At 37.8% G+C, this 18,041-nt stretch overlaps 1 protein-coding gene across 13 annotated transcripts in view; it reads left to right on the forward strand.

The window, feature by feature from the left end:
• Positions 1 to 18,041, forward strand: part of ADGRL2 (adhesion G protein-coupled receptor L2) — a 155,504-nt gene that overhangs the window by 12,338 nt on the left and 125,125 nt on the right. The window lies entirely within an intron of this gene.

Raw genomic sequence — 18,041 nt, forward strand, 5'->3', positions numbered from 1 at the left:
ATGGATTTGAATGTGGGGTGGTTTTTTTTGTGTTTTATTGGAAAATAACTGGGACTTCAAAGCGGCTTTAAAGTCGCTATTCAAAACTTCATTATTTGTGTTATCATGGTAGTAGTGTATGGCTTCATCTGTGACCAGTAGCCCATGCATGTTGTATCTAGCACAAAATTCAGGAACTTTGTAGTTTTGTGTTCAGAAGAAGAATAACATTTTCCATTTTAGACAAACTCCTGTAGGTTCTTAGGTTGGCTTCACATTTCATTCATTTTGAACTGTGGAAAGCGATCGTATCTTTTGTCTATAAGCAAAAAGGAGACACAAAAGGATGAATGTTACCCCCACTGAAAGTGGAGCTCCAGCCGATTTAAGAGCGTGAACTGTGACTGCATTGTTGAGGGCAGTGCTTGGCTTGTTATACCCAAGCTAAGAAGAAGCCAGTATTTAGAATAAAAGGGTGAATAATGCATAAAAATTCAGTTAGAGGTAAAGCATTGTATCCACACTTTAATATTACTAGTATTTATAATTAATTTTGAAAGTATTAAAATAGATTGAAGTGGATTTTTTACATGGATTTATAATTTAAAGAGTTGTCTAATGTTTCAGAATACAATTCTTGCATTTGAAAGAGGAAAATATATGCAGAAATAGTCTTACCAAATTTTAGCCTTATGTGCTCTCCTGAAACATATTGAGAATGTGTATATATAACTGTGAGATAGATTAACCATTTCTTTTTGTACAAATGCCATAATGAATGGCCTCTTAAAATCAGTATTCTGTTTGCAAGACAACAAATCAAAGCACAAATTCACACTGTAGTCATTTTACTTGTAGTGTGCATTAGAAATGAAGCCACACTAAGTCATACTTAACTGCCCACAGACAACTAACCCTGAAGAAGGGGCAAGTCTTTTTCTTCTTCTGTCTTTTTTATTATTATTTATATCTCTTTGTCTGTTTGGAACAGCCATGCTGTTATGACTAATAAAGCTTTTGTATTTGGCAAATGGGATGCAGTAATCAGCAGTTCTTGGCTTGTGAGTGAAAAATCTGCCGAGCAGAGCACATAAAGCCAATATAACCTTTCAAATATATGCCTGTAAATAAAATTCTTCCTCATGCTTCTGTCACCTGTACAGTAATTCATCTATCCTTCCTACATCTTCACTTCTAATGGTATTATTTCTGATTACAGTGTTTTTTGATCAGTAGCATGATAAGCAAATATTGCCTGAACAGCTTTTAATTTAAAAAGACAGATATAAGAATATAGGGACCAGCAGTGAAGTCAGCATCTTCGTGCTATCTAACAGCCAATTGAAAAATTTGGTTTATTTTAATTATATTTAGCTTAATATCCCCCCAGTATATGTTTTATCACTAAGATTCCATAGTTAGTGAATCTTAGTTCTTGCATATTTTCCACAGAGAATCACTCAATATATTAAACAATTATTTAAAACAATTCTTTTTGTTTAGTGCAATTTTACAATTTTACAAAGTTACCAAAATTCTGACGTTAATTGAACCAGACTCAAACAAATGAAAAGTTTTAGTGGGTCTGCTGGAAGATGTCCAGTAATTTATTTTTGTTTGTACTTTAAGTAGATACATAATAACCAATGCACCAAATAAAGCTGCAGCATTAGCAAGTTATTAAAACTAATTGGTAAGGGTTTACGAAAAATACATGGGGCAGTGAGAAAATTTGCTGCTACTTCAGTGCTGTGGTTAAGCAGTTTGCACAACTGCGTTCTCAGCCTCTGCAAAGCTGAGAGATAGGATTAATAGATCCTTAACTACTTAATTACCGCCATTATTTAAGTTACCTAAAAGAAAACTGCTCAGATCTTGTGCATGCAGGGAGTATTAGCTGCTGCTGTACTAACTGGGTAGGTGTGCCCAGTGGAATTTTGTTGGGGCTCACAGATGCTCTAAAGGAGTAGCTCCTGGTATCATCCTCTAACGTTCACTCAAGCTCATATGACCATTGAGCAAGTTGTGGCTTTACTGCAGTGTTGGTGAAACACTGAATGCTGGTGTATACAAGAGATTTCTACCCCTTCCCACCTTTCTCAAAAAAAAAAAAAAAAAAAAGGAACAGCTTTGTTTCTGTAGGTTTGTGACTTGTAGCTCTCTGGTGGCATGGGCTGTGACATCCCAGGCGCAGTAATGGTCTCTGCCATGGCTGTCACTTGGGTCTGGGAAAGTATGCATCCTACTATCCTGCAGATCCACATTCTCAGCTTTATTCTCTCACTTGCTTCATGATAAAATGAAGGTGTAATTAGGACTAATTTAGCTAATCATAATGAGCTGGAGGTGGTCCCATCTGCCCTTCCCCCTGAAAACCTGTGATACATGAGTGCAATCGTTGTGAGAGTGAAGGGGGAGCTTGGTGTGTGCTGTCTGCAGATGAAGATCCTTGGAAACCAGGTTTGTCCTTTTTCTGTTATTCACAGTCAAAAAGTCAAAATCTCAATTTTAATGAAGACATTTCAAAGAACAGACGGGTTGAGAAAGATATTGTATTTCTTTACATGCTCCTTCCTCTTAAACATGGAAGAAGCCTTAGGCTATAAATTAAAGTGTTTTACCCTCTGTAGTTGATCTCAGGCTGCCCACTTGCCGTGAGGAGTTAAAGTTTAAAAAAAAAAAAGGAATTGTAAATGGCTTGACAGTTTCATGTTTTTCAGTCTGTGGTTATCTTTTGTCCCCCTCATGTCCTGTTTTTGTCAATATTTTTCTTTCACCTAGGAACTATAGCAAGTGGGAGGAAAAGTAACTTGAAAGAATGTAGTTATGCCAGAGATGCGTTTTCATGTGGGAACATTCATAATCCCTTCATGTAAATGACATTCACTATGGAAACAGTAAGAGCTCTTAGGAGCAGAAGGGTCATCCTGTGTTCCATAGGAAACACTGATTTACTTATCTCCCTTCCTGGAAAGGGCACACGTGTGCTGGGGCTGGGGGAGGCTTTGGCCAGGCTGCTGTGCAGGGCTGCAGGGGAGAGGTGGGGGGACCCTGGGCAGCTTTTGCGGGAGCAGCTCGGGCAGTGCTGTGGTTGGAGTTGTGTGGTTTCATGAGCATGGTTGGAAATGGAGCCACCTTAGTGGATAGGTGTATTTTGCAATTTTAATTTTGCCTGGTAGAATGTTGTTTTCTTTTTTCTTTCCTTAAGTCATTGGGTTCTCAGGTATTCTTCAGTCTTAGTGAGTTTCTGTGCAGCAGCTGGGGTCACAGGTGATGCTCATCATTTTGCTGGCTGGATTCCAGAATGTTTCCTAGAGACCACTTTCCTTTACCTAGAGCAAGAAGAGATGTAGATTTCTGTGATTTCAATAGCTTTATATTTGTGAGCTTTGTTGACAAGTCTTGTAAAATTTAAAATTGTTTTGCAATGTTTGTTAGTATCTCTACCACATTCTTAAAAATTAATTGTCTGCTTGAATAGTGTTTCCCAATCAACTTGAATTATTGATGTTTTGGTCCTTAGTGGAAGAGCAGTGGTACTTTTCCTCCCACACCACAGCCTCTTCAAACCCCTGTTTAATGAGTTGTACTCCAGTACCTATGATAGAATTATAACACACACACCAAAAAAAAAAAAAAAAAAAAAATTATGGCTTATTGAGTGGGGCTAAAAATGGGAAGTGGGAAACCTGTGTGTAAGTTCAGGTTTTCAGAAATTGGTGCTGTGTGGATGTAATCAGTATTTGCTGTTTGGAAGGTAAAACTGCTAGTAGCCATTGCAAGATAAATACTTTCCTAGACAGAAATGCAAAATTTAGTATACTATTTAAATATTTGAAAATAGTTAGATTAATGTATTTTTTAATTTTAGTTATCTTAAGCTGTTCTTAGACATGATGTGTTTTGCAAATATTTTCAAAAGTTAAATAAAGAACAACAAAGTTTTACCAATCCTAAGTAAATATCTGCTCATGAATGTGTATATACATGAGTACACATATGTCTGGGTCTGTATTAAAATGCTACTTATTTAAAACTAAAAAGTGTCCAGTTTATTTTTTTTTGTGAAAAAACTTGTGATATGAGGAGAAGCAATGTGTGTCCAGAGTCATGGATGATGGTTGCTGCTAGCCAGGAAAAGCCTGATTTCTTTCATGCGGCTCTAAGCCAGCTGGTGTACAGCTACATGTTCTAGTTAGTAAATAACACTGTGGAAAAGCTAAAAAAATGTATTTATTTAGGTGTTGTAAAATAATACTGTTGTAGTCAATTTGTTTTTTATTTTGGAGACAAGAAATCATTGGCATGAAATCTCTAGCTGTTGAAAATTTCCACTGTGCTTGCTCCAGGATCTTCTTGTACATTAGGGTAGTCTTGGACTAGATACTTTTATTTTTAAAAACCTAAAAACCTGCTATTTTAAGGTCAAAAATGTCAAATCACCTTTGGACTGAAGAGATAATAAAATAAAACTGAGTAACTTCTGGAGAGTATGTTGATAACCAAGCAGTGTTGGGTGAAGTGTTCTGTCATGTCACGTCTCTGTCTGTCGCTTATTACATATCTGAGAAGATGGACCTTTAGGTTGACTTGCTTTTCTCCTGTATTTTCATCTGTATTATTAATCCTCCTGTCTTGCTATTATTCTTCCAGAAATAAGATCTTAGTTCAGCCCAATAGTGACCTGTAAGTAAGCTGTACACTTATTACTGTCACAAACTCTCCTGGATTTGATTTTTAAACAAATTCCCAGAATGGGCAATGAATGTGTTGAAATTGTGGTCAGCTTTTTTTTAATCAATATTATTATTATGTCACATTAGCCACTTCTAGAATGTTGCAATGGCAGTGTGAGATCATCAGCCATTTATAGAAAATGATTACTTGCAGCATGGCAAATGTTACAAAATATTTGTGTGTGGTTAAGAGATGCAGACATACATCTCGTTGCACATTGTGTGTAGCACCGAGTCTGTCTGTCTCCACATTTAGTACTGTTTTGACTCAATTGTTCAGAGTTTTGTGGACTCTGATGTAGATTGGTGGGGGATGCAAAAGCAAGTAGTTGCAGTCCCTGTAGCGTGCAGTTGTGTCCTGGAGAGGACTGAGTTCTGCACATTGGGTTATGGGCAGCTTGAAGGAAATGGGATTGCTCTCAGGTGTTTCATGCGAGCAGGTCTTTGCCTTCTCTGTGCGGTGCCGTGTGTTCCCTGCTCCCTGCTCGCCTGGGTGTTTTCCGCTCCCTGCTCCCCGCTGTCCGCGCTCCTGCGCTGCTCCGGGCGGAGCCGCCCGCTCTGCGGGGCCGCTGCGCTCGGCCGGCCCTTCCCATCTGCTCCTTTCCCCTGCGCCCTGCCCAGGGGCTTTCCCGCTTCCTCAGTGCTCCGAAACACCTGCGGGGAATGCCGGCTTCCCGCTCTGCCTGCTCACTTGCCGTTTTATTTTTTTCCCCTCTTTTTTTTTTTTTTTTTTTTTTTAATTCCTTTTTTTCCCCGGCCCCATGGTGTGACTCTCACTGATTTCTGGTGAGTAGCTGGCAGCACGGGGGAGTCAGCCTGATGGTGATGATGATTTCATTGTGCATCTGATTTGCAATCTATTGCAGAAGTGCCTGTAATGCTGACTGCTGTTATTTAGTGTTAGGATTTTAAAATATTAGAGTACGTAGAGCACAAGTTAAATCAAAGTGGCTTGCTGAACATGTGTGTAAATTGCATTGTTTTGTGAGCATTAAGGTTTGGCACTATATGGTATCTTTAGGCAAGATGTGAAATCCGGTGATCTAGATTAAATTTGGAGTTTTTGAGATTGCTGAACAAGAAACTGGTAAAATGGCATGAATTCTCTTAACAGGGACAGCTTCTCTTAAATTTGCTTTCTATCTGTTTAGCTGTCAGCCATTCTGTCACTGAAGGCTTAAAGCTATATTCATGAAAACAAGAGTTTTCTGGATTTCAAAGAAAATGCTATTTTTGTTAAAAGTAGCAATCAGAGCAAAAGGTTAGACTGTCATCAAAGTGTCTGTAAAAATATGCTTAAGACCCTGTTCTGTTCTTGGCTGTTGGAAGAGACGATGACTTGTAAATTGCCTTTCATAAAAGTGAGTTTGATTTAAGGTATTAATAAAATCTAAATTTGTGCATTCTGGCTGTGGGGACTGAAGATTTTAATTTAGTGAAATGCCAGAACAATTTTTTTGTGCTCAGTTTGATGAGTGTTGTGTGAGAATTCCATCTTACTAAATTAGGGCAGACATATATATTACAGTGTTTACAAACTGTTATGATTACAACCTGTTAAATTTCATATTTAATATTCAGTCATCTTTGAGCAAAAAAGTCACCTCATTTTTGTCTCAGCACTGTTGAATTCTTGTGTTAAAATAGATTAAATTGCAAATGTTAATCTAAGTAACTGTTGAAAGTTGTGACCTGGATTTGAAATAGCCATGAGACTATCACAGCAGCAGTAAATCTTCCAGAACATGTAAGGCTGACACATGGTGGGGATATGTCTGATGTGAGAATTAGAGTGCGGGTGCAGTAATAAGGAATAGCCTGAAAAGAAAATAGTGTGCCAACATAATTTTATTCTAAAACAAAAAAACAAACAAACAAAAAAAGTGACATTTTCACTTTAATATAAAGCTGTGCTTTTAAAGGTAGCACACAGTAACTTAATAAAAACTTATTTTAAAATGGCAATCTAAAATTCAAGCTGTATTTAAGAAAGACTATTTGTGGCACTGAGGCACCTGGATCTTAATCCTCATGTGCTTCCTCTGGCAACAGCGATTCCGATCTTTGAAATATGGATGGGAATTTTGGGTGCAGATATCAGCCTAAAGAAACCATCAGTTTGAGGAAAAGTAGATACTAAGTATAATTCCCTTTTGTTTTATATTTTTTCCTATTTTCCGTTAATGACTGCTTTTCTCTCAGCTAAGCCTGGCCTCAGCCTTAGTTCTGGGTTCTTTTAAAGCCTGCTATCATCAAAAGGCCCTGAGTGTTAGTTGTCAAGCACTGGCATTGCTGGAATCTTTTATTATCTTATTGCTTTGATTTTTCTTCATCTCTCTTAAAATGTGTCAAATAAGAATGTGGGCGATGTCAGAAGAATATGATAATTGTAATTTTTAAAGCAATATTTTGATTTAAAAATGTTAAAACAATCCCGTTCAAGCAAATCTTGATGTTAATCAGGGGACATTAATTAGTAATTAAACCTAGCATATTAAATAATTTCTACATATATTTGATCCAGTTTGCTGTTCTTTTCTATAAATGAATATTTTTTATACAAATTTATTCTTTCATGAAGGGAAGAAATTATCTTGCAGATACTGGTCTACATGTCCAACGACAAAATTATCTTGGGGCACTATAAAAAGGTTTCTAAAACATACCAGTATAGTAGGGCTTATGCAGTGAGAGCCTGAAATACTTTACCTCTCTGTTTTTTTTAAAAGCTAGAATATGACTTTGTTCATTTCCTTCACTCCAGAGAAGGGTGATTGGCAGGCTCTGGCATTCGGCTGTCCACAGCTGAACTGCAGGGCTTGAGTTGCTTTGGCAGGGCTGCAAGTAAAAGTTTGTGCCGCTTTTGCCAACTGTGTTCTTGGCTCAAGCTGATGTTACACGTCTCTCGACTCCAAAGCGTGCTCTTTTGCCAAATTCTACCTAAAAATGTATGCTGGAATTCCTAATTAAATAAACCCCCTGATATTTATTTAACTCCTTGGAAAGGCAGGCATTTTTCACGGTACATGCTGCTTTGGTAGAAAGACAAATAAAAATTTCAAAAGCCCAAGGTGGATTAGAAAGTTATAACTGCTATTAGGAGAGAAATTTTCTTTTGCAAACAGATTAGTAGCTTTGTTTTTTTTTTTAAGTAGTGAAATTACGTTACTTTACCAGGTTCTTACCTGAAATTCTTTGTATATATACATTTTTCTTGTTTAGTTCTCAAGTATTTTTAAAATTGTCGCGCTGCACAGGATAATAGCAGTCCGTGTATAATTTCCTTGGGTTTTCCAGCTCGATAGCATTATAGCTGCCTTATTGCTGCCGTAAGCTGAAGGTACCAGTTGAACGATAAAGGTGTAATTTATGCCAAACCAGTCTGGAAGCTTTTTCAGAAGACTGATAGCAACTGCTTTTATACATATTGCTGTGTAAAATGCTTATTAATGTTAGCAGATGTTGCACTTTAATCCCCCAGAATGATTGTTTGGTAGCAGCAGGAGATTTATTAAGCTTGAGTTGTGTGAAATTGTGTGTGCATAAGCTGCTATTTAGATTGTAAAAATGCCATTGAAAACTGTAAAAAAGTTCTAACTGTAATTGGCAGAGAGGTATTAGCTGTTTTAAAAGAAGTATATGTGTACCACTGGCCCTTTTGCTATAACCTCTTTATCATTTATCTTCTTGTATTAATGTCACTGAATTATTAATTCATGAGCAGGGTTGGATAGGGTGAAGGCACTATTTAAATGTGTGGCACATGTATCCTTATCGCTGGAGACATGAAAAGAGTCATTTTGTGTTATCTGTAAAATGGAAAGGACATTTAAAAATTTCATTTACGGTAATCCACTTCACTTCCCAGTAAAACACCTAGATTATTGCTACTATAATATAATGTTCTTATTAAAATTTTGTAATCTTTCCACTCTCTCTCTTATAAATACTGTTGATAGACAAATGTAGACTAATTTTTTTTCTTTAGTTGCACATACAGTTCATGAACTGCAACAGAACATATGAAGAGCAGGGTTTTAATAAAAAACAATTCTCTTTAATTTCTAGTAAAAGAATACAAAACAAAAAATCCAAAATGTATTTATAATCATGAAAGGCTAAATAAATTATCATCTAAAATGATAAACTAATTAAAGAAAAATAGGATATTTTCCAAAGTAACAGTGTCATTGTCACATTGAGCCATCAAGAGCTATATTATTTAAAAGAAATTGTAAATGTGTGGTTTGGTCTGCTTGATGAAACTACAGAATATCAGAGGTCACATTGCTGCTAAAAAATGTGTTAAAAATGTATCTTAAATTTCATCTGTGCTGTACGGATGATTAAAAAAATTAAAATGTACAGGAAATATAATGTTTTCAGTCACTTCAATGGAACAAGTTCATTCTCTTGAATACTTTAGAAAGTGTTCATTCTTCTTAAAAATTCTTTGCATGAAAGCAATTTCAGGATACTTTGTCCTCAAGTGCTCGCAGTGGCTGGCATAGCAGTGCTGGAGATAACTCATATTCCATTTTGTTTAATATTTAAAAGATATCACTTCACACTTCCCTTTTTACCATGCATGGAAGAGACCTTCACTGTTTCCACAATACATGGGGAGGTTTTCTGTTTTTTCTCTTCAGAAATTTCTCTGCAGAAGAGAAAATGTTATGTAGGCTGCTAGGGAGAAGAGTTTTAAACAGTGGTACATGCAAGTAGAAGGAGCCTTCCTTGCTGAATTGTAATTTAGAGTTCTTGCTTGTAACTTCTCAAAATTTAATCATTATAGTTTCCTGACTTAGACTTTCTACAAAAAGAATACTGAAATACAAAAAAATAACTGAAATAATTTCTATTTTTCTATTACAGTTTGAATAAATAAGAAAGCCCAGTTTTCCCCAACTGAAAGAATGTTGCAGCTCTGATGAATGACTGGTACTTATTCAGCTGTCTTGCATAGTTAAGAGTAGTCACCAGAATGTTCATTGCTTATTAAATTGTACAAGAAAATACTCTTAACTGCAGCACTCTTGCACTATCATACACCTTGGCAACGTGTATGTCCTTGCAGACCCCATCATCCAGTAAGAGCACTGAATCCTTTGTTTCATTGCAGAATAGGGCCCTTTCTGAATAGATCCTGTAGATTTATATGCCAAATTTATTGCACACATTTTTCACATCCTCAGTGATGTGCAAGCAGTAGATGTGTAATTCAGTGGTATGCTTGTGTGTAGGCACAAGGGAGAGAGTGGTGTGTGCAGTGCTGTCATAGAGGGCTTCTCACCCTTGAGTTTGTGTCTTGAATGTGTGTATGAGAAAAGCCAGTTACAAGAGGAGAAAACCAGGGAGTCTGATTTTTATTTCACGATTTTAGAGTTTTCAGCCTTCTAAGTGCTACTGGTATGTAAAAGGGTGAACATGAAAGATGTGTCTTCTGGCACTGCCTGCTTTTTTTTGTGCTTAGGAAGTCCACACAGAAGTTCTCCAAAGGCTTACGTAAATTCAGTGGGATTTCTGCCTCTAAGTCATACTTGCCTGGAGAATCTCTTGTATGCTTAGAAAGCAGTTAAAGACTTCTTCCCTTCTTCTGTTGTCAAAATTAAAAATTTTGTTGTGGCTCATGGCCAAGTATGGGATGGTAGCACACAGCACTTCCCAGGTTTCTATGAAAGACGTGAGCCACTACCTTTTAATAACTAAATGGTTTGTAAAATCCAGGTTTATGGGATTATTCCTGGAAGTTTGTTTGGTGGCGGTGATTTTTAGTGGAACTAAAATGTGGTCTTCTAAATGTCCTGACCATCAGGCTGCTGGAAATAAAACAGTCTGATCATTATAACATTAATAATGCTTCAGAGAAAAGAAACAAAGCTAGGAATAATGTAAAAAGGGGTTATTTGAAAGAAGAAAAAAAAAAAAAAAGCTTAAGTACAGCATGTTTTAAAACTTGGTTAAAACCATGCATTATTGAAATGGTCTTTCATAAAATGCATTGAGCACATGATGGAAGAAGAAATATTTAAAGCTTCCTTTCCCCTGGTCTCTCTATATAGTCACAGATTTTTCACATTTCTTTGCATGCTCATCTGATGTATTTTATCCTAGATTATCTCATTGCTCCCAAGAAAACCCTTTTGGTAGTATTGATAACCTAATATATGACAGATTTTGGTCATTATTATTTCATTTAGTGGTCATATGTATAGACCAAGAGGGAATCTGAATATTGATTTTACTGAATGGCTAATAACAATGATTTATGAGTCACAGATTCAGAGCAGTGAGCCAAACACAGCAGAGATTACATCTTAGGTGCCACCATTGATTTTGATTCATATTTCACTGCACAATGATTAGGCCATGGTCTCACAGATGTTAATGTTAGAAAAATATTCCTCTCTTAGCAAAGATCTGCCCAAAGTACACTCAGTGCATATATATGACTACATATATGCCCACTGCTTCCAACTTTAAAATGGTAAATATTTTTCAATTGGTGATAAAGAGAGGTATCTCTCTGATAATAAAAGGTTTTGATATAATTTTTTTAAATAATCAAAAGTGATTTTACTGCACACTCAAGCTTGTTCCTGAAACTGGAACTATATAATTTATATTGAATACAGACCACTTAATAAGTACAACTGATAGGAAATAGATGCTTTAAAATGAATGTTAAACTAGCAGCTTCATGAATTTTTTTGATAATATTCCTTGGCACGTGCCCAGAAAAGAAGTTTTCAGTGCAGTAATTTCCAGGGAATTGTTGCTACCAAACTGAGGTTTGTGCTTGAATATCAAATGCCGAGGCTGCAGCACAGCCATCCCCCAGGAGGTCCAGTGTGTTGGGGCTGTATAGCCCCCATTAACCCAGTTATGGTATGGATAAAAGTGCTGTATGTGCATGATAAAAATATGTTCTTGTCTGCTCTTGCCTGTAACTTGATTTTATTTTGGAAGTTAGTAACATGTGGGTGTTTTGCTGGCTCTGTGCTGGTGTGTGGAGTTGTTCAACTTCAGCATCAGCTGTGAAAGACAGAATCATAGTAGAGTTTGGGTTGGAAGGAACCTTAAATTATCATCTAGCTCCAACCCCCCTTCCATGGCCAAGGACACATGCTGCCAGACCAGGTTGCCCAAAGCCCCATACAACCTGGTCTTAAAACACTTTCATGGAGGTGGCATCAGCAACCCTGTTCCAGCACCTCACCACTCTCACAGTGAAGAGAAGCTTCCAAACATCTACTCTAGTTTTACTCTCTTTCAGTTAAATCTATTCCCCTTTGTCCTATCACTGTAGACCCTTGTAAAAAGTCCCTTTCCAGCTCTCATGTCTCCCTTTAGGTAGTAGAAAGCTACTGTAAGGTCTGCCCAGAACCTTCTCCAGGCTGAACAGCCCCAGCTCTCTCAGCCTGTCTGCATAGGAAAGGTGCCCCCAGCCCTCTGATCATCTTTGTGACCTCCTCCAAAAGGTCCACATAATTCATATCTTGGCGGCCCCAGAGCTGAATTCTGTACTCTGTATCAGAGCTCATGTCCCTCCCTAAGCCCAGGTCCTAGTGACCATAAAGCAGATCAGGTGTGTTGAAATCCTTGCAGTCAATTAGAGAAACGCCATGTCGCTTCACATGTTCCGACATGTCTGACCACAGTCCTAGGACTTAGTTCTGTTTGTTTTGTTTTTCGGTCTACTTCCACTTCAAACAAGTTCTCAGCTGTGAAAAACAGTGGAGAAGAAGGAAGAAAAAAAAAAAGCTCAGCTAAGTGGCATAACAGCTTTGAGAAATACGGGCCTCTGCAAAGCCTTGTCAAGGCTGTCAACAAACAGTTTCCTGTCTTACAAGACTGCTATGTCTTTGGCTGATGATAGTCTAGTGATTTTTTTTTTTTCCGAGGGAAAGAAATGAGATCTTTAATATAAATAGATCATTTTGAGGATTTCTCTTCTGTGAAAAGTTTGAAAAGCCTTTGAATTTTCTTCAGCTGTTAGAATTGCTTCTTTAGGTTTGTCATATGGTTCTCAGTGCTTTTGTAAAGATACTCATTATTTTCTTGTTTATTTTTGATGTTCATAAAATCTGTCCTACATAGGTTTGAAAATGAGAGCTATTTGTTTTGCAGTTTAATGAAGAGAATGGCAAACAGCCTCAGACTGTGCCTCTGGTGTCCACAGTGATCAGCATATTTAACATGCTCAGCATGACACTGAGATATTACAGCTGATAACAGTTGTAATTGACTTACAGCATCCCTTTACCTCCCCCTTCTTTGGATGGTGGGGATTTATCTTTGAGTCCCCAGGAAGCTGTAATGACACAGAGGGCAGAAGTGGTAGAAAGGTTTTACCTGCACTGCTTTTGTCGAGGTGGTCTCATGTAGCAGTATGGTGTGGACTCAGGTGAAATACAGGGAATTTGCAATCAGGATTGAGCGATACATCCTGTCCACCCCTACCCCACCTTGATTCTGAGCATTTATCAAAGGCAAAAAGAGAAATTCAGGCTTGGCAAAAGGAGAGTGCCTGGAGCCAAAAAAAGCCATTCTTATTAGCACTAGCAAAGGTTTACTTTGCTGGCTTATTGAATGAAATCTCCCTTGAGTGTCCAGGCTTTATCCTGTGTTAAGAAGGGGCAGAGCTGGCTTGTTGGGAATGGACTGCTGTGTAACGTGTCTGTAAAACACAAGAGTGAGGCCAAGCTGAATTAGAGTCCTGATGAAGAAGGAAAATCTTTGTCTTTTCCTCTCAAATCGTATTTATTTTCTCTGTGAATGATTGTGGTAGACCACTGTAGTGCTGGGGACTGATGGACTAAATTGTGATGTTCCACTGATAAAAAAGTGTCAGTGCATTGTTTAGTGTCATGTCTTGCATAGGTAGATTGGATATTTTGAATGATCCATTATACTGAAGAGCTGGGAACTCAGGCTGGGGTGGGTGTTTCTGAGGTCTTTGTCAATTTTGGGGTATGCATTTATTGCTCACTGTTTCAGGCATTCATCAGGCATTAGCATGTAACTTCTGATCACAATTCAGCTGAATGCATTGAAGTAATTTTTTTGTAGCAAGATTGGATGACCTTGGTCAAGTCTAGTTCTTACTGTATTATTCCCTTCTCTCATACTGTATTCTTTCCATGTAACTTGTGAAGGAATGTTTTGGGTTAGAAATCCAATGTTCAAGGTGACAATTAATAGGGACTGTTGAATACAGAAGTGTAGATAAGACTCCCTGCTACCTTTTGAGCATTAAATTGCTTTAATAAAAAGTATTTTTAAGCCATTTTTAGATGGATCAGAGTTAGCCTTTCCTTTCACCTTGCAGTATGCAGCTAGTTTCATTGCAGCAGATCAGGCATTGGTTGTTTATCATAGGCAATAGAAGGATGCTTACTAGATCAGCAGTCTTGATTGTTGTCAGGATTTTTTTGTAAGGTCTCATAGCTAAAACTCATAACCAGATTTTCTACAATCTGGTACTGTAGCACTAATGTGGCATTATTAATGTAAATCAATTTTTGAATTAGCATATTGAAAACTTAGGAATAACTCGTGTTGAATACATCTGAAGATATGTTCGATGTTGAAAACTAGAGCTGGATCTCATTGCAGATAATGTAAAAAATGGTAGCTCTTGGATCATAAACAGTATTAGTCTCATTTGAGGATTTTACTAATACGGCTTAGAAAGTTTTACTAATCACACTTCACTAATTAAATTCTTGTGTTACAGATTATAGTAAGTTTAACTTTTTGCTTGTTTTAAATTGGGAAAGCCTCATGATGGGAAAGCATGTGGACGCATGATTTCTCAGGAGACTAAGTAGTCTATTACATTGTATGAATATATATCTATTCACCCTTGCCTTCTCTGCCCCCTCCTTTCCTCTGCAGAATGGCTCATATATATTACAGAATTACTCAGTTTCATAAACTGGGTTATGAAAGGCAGTGGGGGTGCTGCATGTGTGGCAATGTAGATCACACAGGATTTATAAGAAGGACTGCCTGGTCCTGCTAGTTCCTTGGCATGTATAAGCTGTGCAGCTATGCTTTATGTTCCTTACCTCTGTGTGTCTCATCATCTCAAAAGCTAGTACAAATTCTGTTTCTGTAAAAGGGACGTTAAAGCTTCACTGAGGCTGCAAGTGCTCTGCGGTGTTTCTAAAATGATTTGGAAAATTAAGCACTATAAAATACATCAGCATTAGTCTGAATGACTTTTAGCTAACAGCCTTGCTTAGCTAGAAAGTTCTCTGTGTTCTCCTTTGTCTTAATTGCCTTAAAAGCTGGACAGAACAGGAGGGAAAAGGCAGCTTTTGAGCATGCTGTGTCAGTTGTCCGGAAGCACTTAAAAGACCCTTTTTTGGCTTTTGAAAATAAAACCTTGGGAAGGTTAAACAGAGTAGAGTTGGGACATGACAGTCCTTTAGAGGTCTTTCTCTTCAAAGATAAAAGTATTTCAAGGAGCATGCTTGGAGCAGCTTTCTCTTATCTCTGGGGTGCTCTTGAGCAATGTTGTGGGGAGAGGGATGGCCAGCAGTGGCATGTATTCTGCAGCAGTCGTGTTCTGTCTCTGAGAAGTTTCAGAAGCACAGAAGAACAAGGAAGCAAGGCGGGAGCACTGAGATATTTGGGACTTGGAGCACAGCTTATGAATACAGTATGAAGAGATGCCCAGTACCTTTGCAGTGTTACAGGTTTGAACATTAGCCTTTCTATTCCTGATGTAGCCTTCTTTGACAGTGCATATGAGAAGAATCTTAACAAGGTGAACCACCCTACTTCCAGAAAGGGGTTGTGTTTTTGTTTTTTTTTTCCTGTGGGAGATTGCAGTATGGCCCAGAGGTAGGGATTTAAGTTACAAGTGAAATTTTCTGGGCAGCTTTTATTTGCACTCTGAAATTCATGCAAGATTTCGCTCTAGGGAGTTTCTCTTTGCCCCACCCACAGGCTGAAGCAGTCAGTGATGCAGAGAAAATGTTTATTAAGGTCTGAGGGGAAATAACTTACTTGTGCAGGACAGCCACTCACTGTGGTCTCCTTTTTCTGTTTACAGAGAAGTAACCTAATACATCTTTTCCTGCTTCTACTCATTTGGTTTGGGATTTGTTGTTGTTGTGAGATGCCACCGACAGTCTCTGTATCACTGATAGATGGATGGTCAGAAGGATGTGGCTGACAGCAGAGTCTTTAGTCCGAGTGCTCTCTGGCTCCAGCTCATGTCTGGATGCCTTTCTCAGGTTTAGCTTTTGTTATGCTGATGCTTAGTTGGAACTGCACGTTCTTCACGGAGATTCTCGAATACAGAGGCTCCATTAAAATTTGTTTGCTGTGAACATACTAACTTATTCAAAAGAAAAGAAGCAAACCCAAATCCAATTGCATCAGTTTTCAAACAGTTTCATTTTTTCTTGCATTTTTAGATAGGCTATAGCAATCTAAAGAGAACAATATATTGTACAAAACACTTAAAATTGTTCTTTAAAGTGCTTGAAATTTTTTCTTATTTGACTAGTTTGTGCTGGTTTTGGTATTTCAAAGGCATCAATATATTTTCAGAAACTAGGTCCTTAAAAAAGTGACTAAGTCAGTTCAGAAGGTCAAGAACTCAGTTGAGAAAAAAACCCAAAATGTTTGGCATACATTTTGCAACTATTTCCTAGGGAGATGCTGGGTCTTGCCGCAAGTGATGCTTTGATTATTAGTTTTATTTTTGACATAACTCTTTCTTCCCTGCTCCAATTTAAAAAGGCCCACAAGGAAGCAATGACTGAGGATGATAAAGCACGGGGATGTCACTATCCAGTTGAAGCTGAAGAAAGATACCTCAAAACCTGAGAGTGCAGTGATATGTTACAGAAATAATGATAAAAGTAGAGTCTCAGGAAGTCCACATCTTCTGGACAGACTGGGAATAATCAGAAGGCTGATTTAATTTCACTTTTAGCCATTATTATTCATCATCTATTCTCCTGGATTATTCTGATTGCTTACTGAAATTATGCTGAATAGTCTGTAGTATGTGTGGAATAGTTTTATGATTTTTCCCTTGGGTGCTACAGGTAAAAAATTAATCCAAACTCTTCCCAAGGTTCCAGCTGAACTATCTCCAGGGCTTTTTTTGTAGAGATCATGGTGGCAATTTTTTCTTCTTAACTCAGCAGGAGCTCCTATGCAATTTTAATTTCTGCTGAATGCAGTGCATCCTTTGTGGACATTTAGATTTATTCTCTTTTAGTTAAGAAAAGAGTCTCAGCCCAGTGTAAAAGATCTAGAGCTGGAATGTGACTGTGTCTTCATAACCACTTCAGGTCCTCCTGTCTCACCATCGAAATTCAGGTCACACCTTGTACCTCAGGGCACAAGAGTGTGTGTCAGGGAGAGCCACACTCTGCCTGTCCTGCACTCCCTTTGCTGTTGCCTGCTTCTTGTTGAAATATGTATGAAAAAAAAGTACCTGTGACTGAAGAGCACCTATCTGTAGTTGGAAACTGGAGAAAGGGTTCATTTTTATGGATCAATAATAAAATCATATGGTCTCAGATGTCAGTTTCCTTTAATTTCCCTGTGTGAGGAATCACAAACACACTTGGGTTGTGAGAGGGATGTCTCCAGTTCTTTTAAAGAGGAGCCAAGTAAAGAAACCTGCTTGGCTATTTAATAATCTCCACAGATACACTGCCTTCATTGAGAGCCAGAGAAATTGTTCCATCATGTTTTCTGTTAATTTCTCTCTTTCTCTCCTTGTGGGAAAAAAATAGTGTCAGTTTTGTTGCTTGTGTGCTCAGGGAACAAACTTTATCATTGATTATGATTAATATTTCTACTTCTAAAAATGACCAACATTTAATAGAATTTCTGTATCTGGTATTTTGTGCTCTTCATCCTTTCCACTTCTCCTTACCAAAAGGGTAAATGTATTTTTAAAGCCCTTAACATGCTCTAGTACTCATAAGAATCGTAAGTGGCCCTTAGATCCTGCCACTTAAATTTTTACACAGTCATTGTTACATGGTTTTAAAGTAACATTAATTTCAGATATCTCAGCAATATGTCCACACAGTCCTGTTCGTCTGTCCTGGAAAGACCAAGCCAATGTGACACCAGGCTCAGCCCTTTGCATCCATGGTTGCTGCAGTGTTCAGTGCTCTCCAGAGTTGTTTCACATCTGTAATATGTAGAGCCAGCTTTTTACTTAAAAATAATCTGTTCTTTTATGGATGTTGATTTTTCTCTAGCTTCCCAAACTCTAGTAGTCAGGGCTGAAGCATGACCTAACTTCACACAGTGAGATATGGAAGAGGATGTGTGTAGTTA

The sequence above is a fragment of the Lonchura striata genome, chromosome 9, assembly GCF_046129695.1.
Source record: "Lonchura striata isolate bLonStr1 chromosome 9, bLonStr1.mat, whole genome shotgun sequence".
Classification (NCBI taxonomy): domain Eukaryota; kingdom Metazoa; phylum Chordata; class Aves; order Passeriformes; family Estrildidae; genus Lonchura; species Lonchura striata.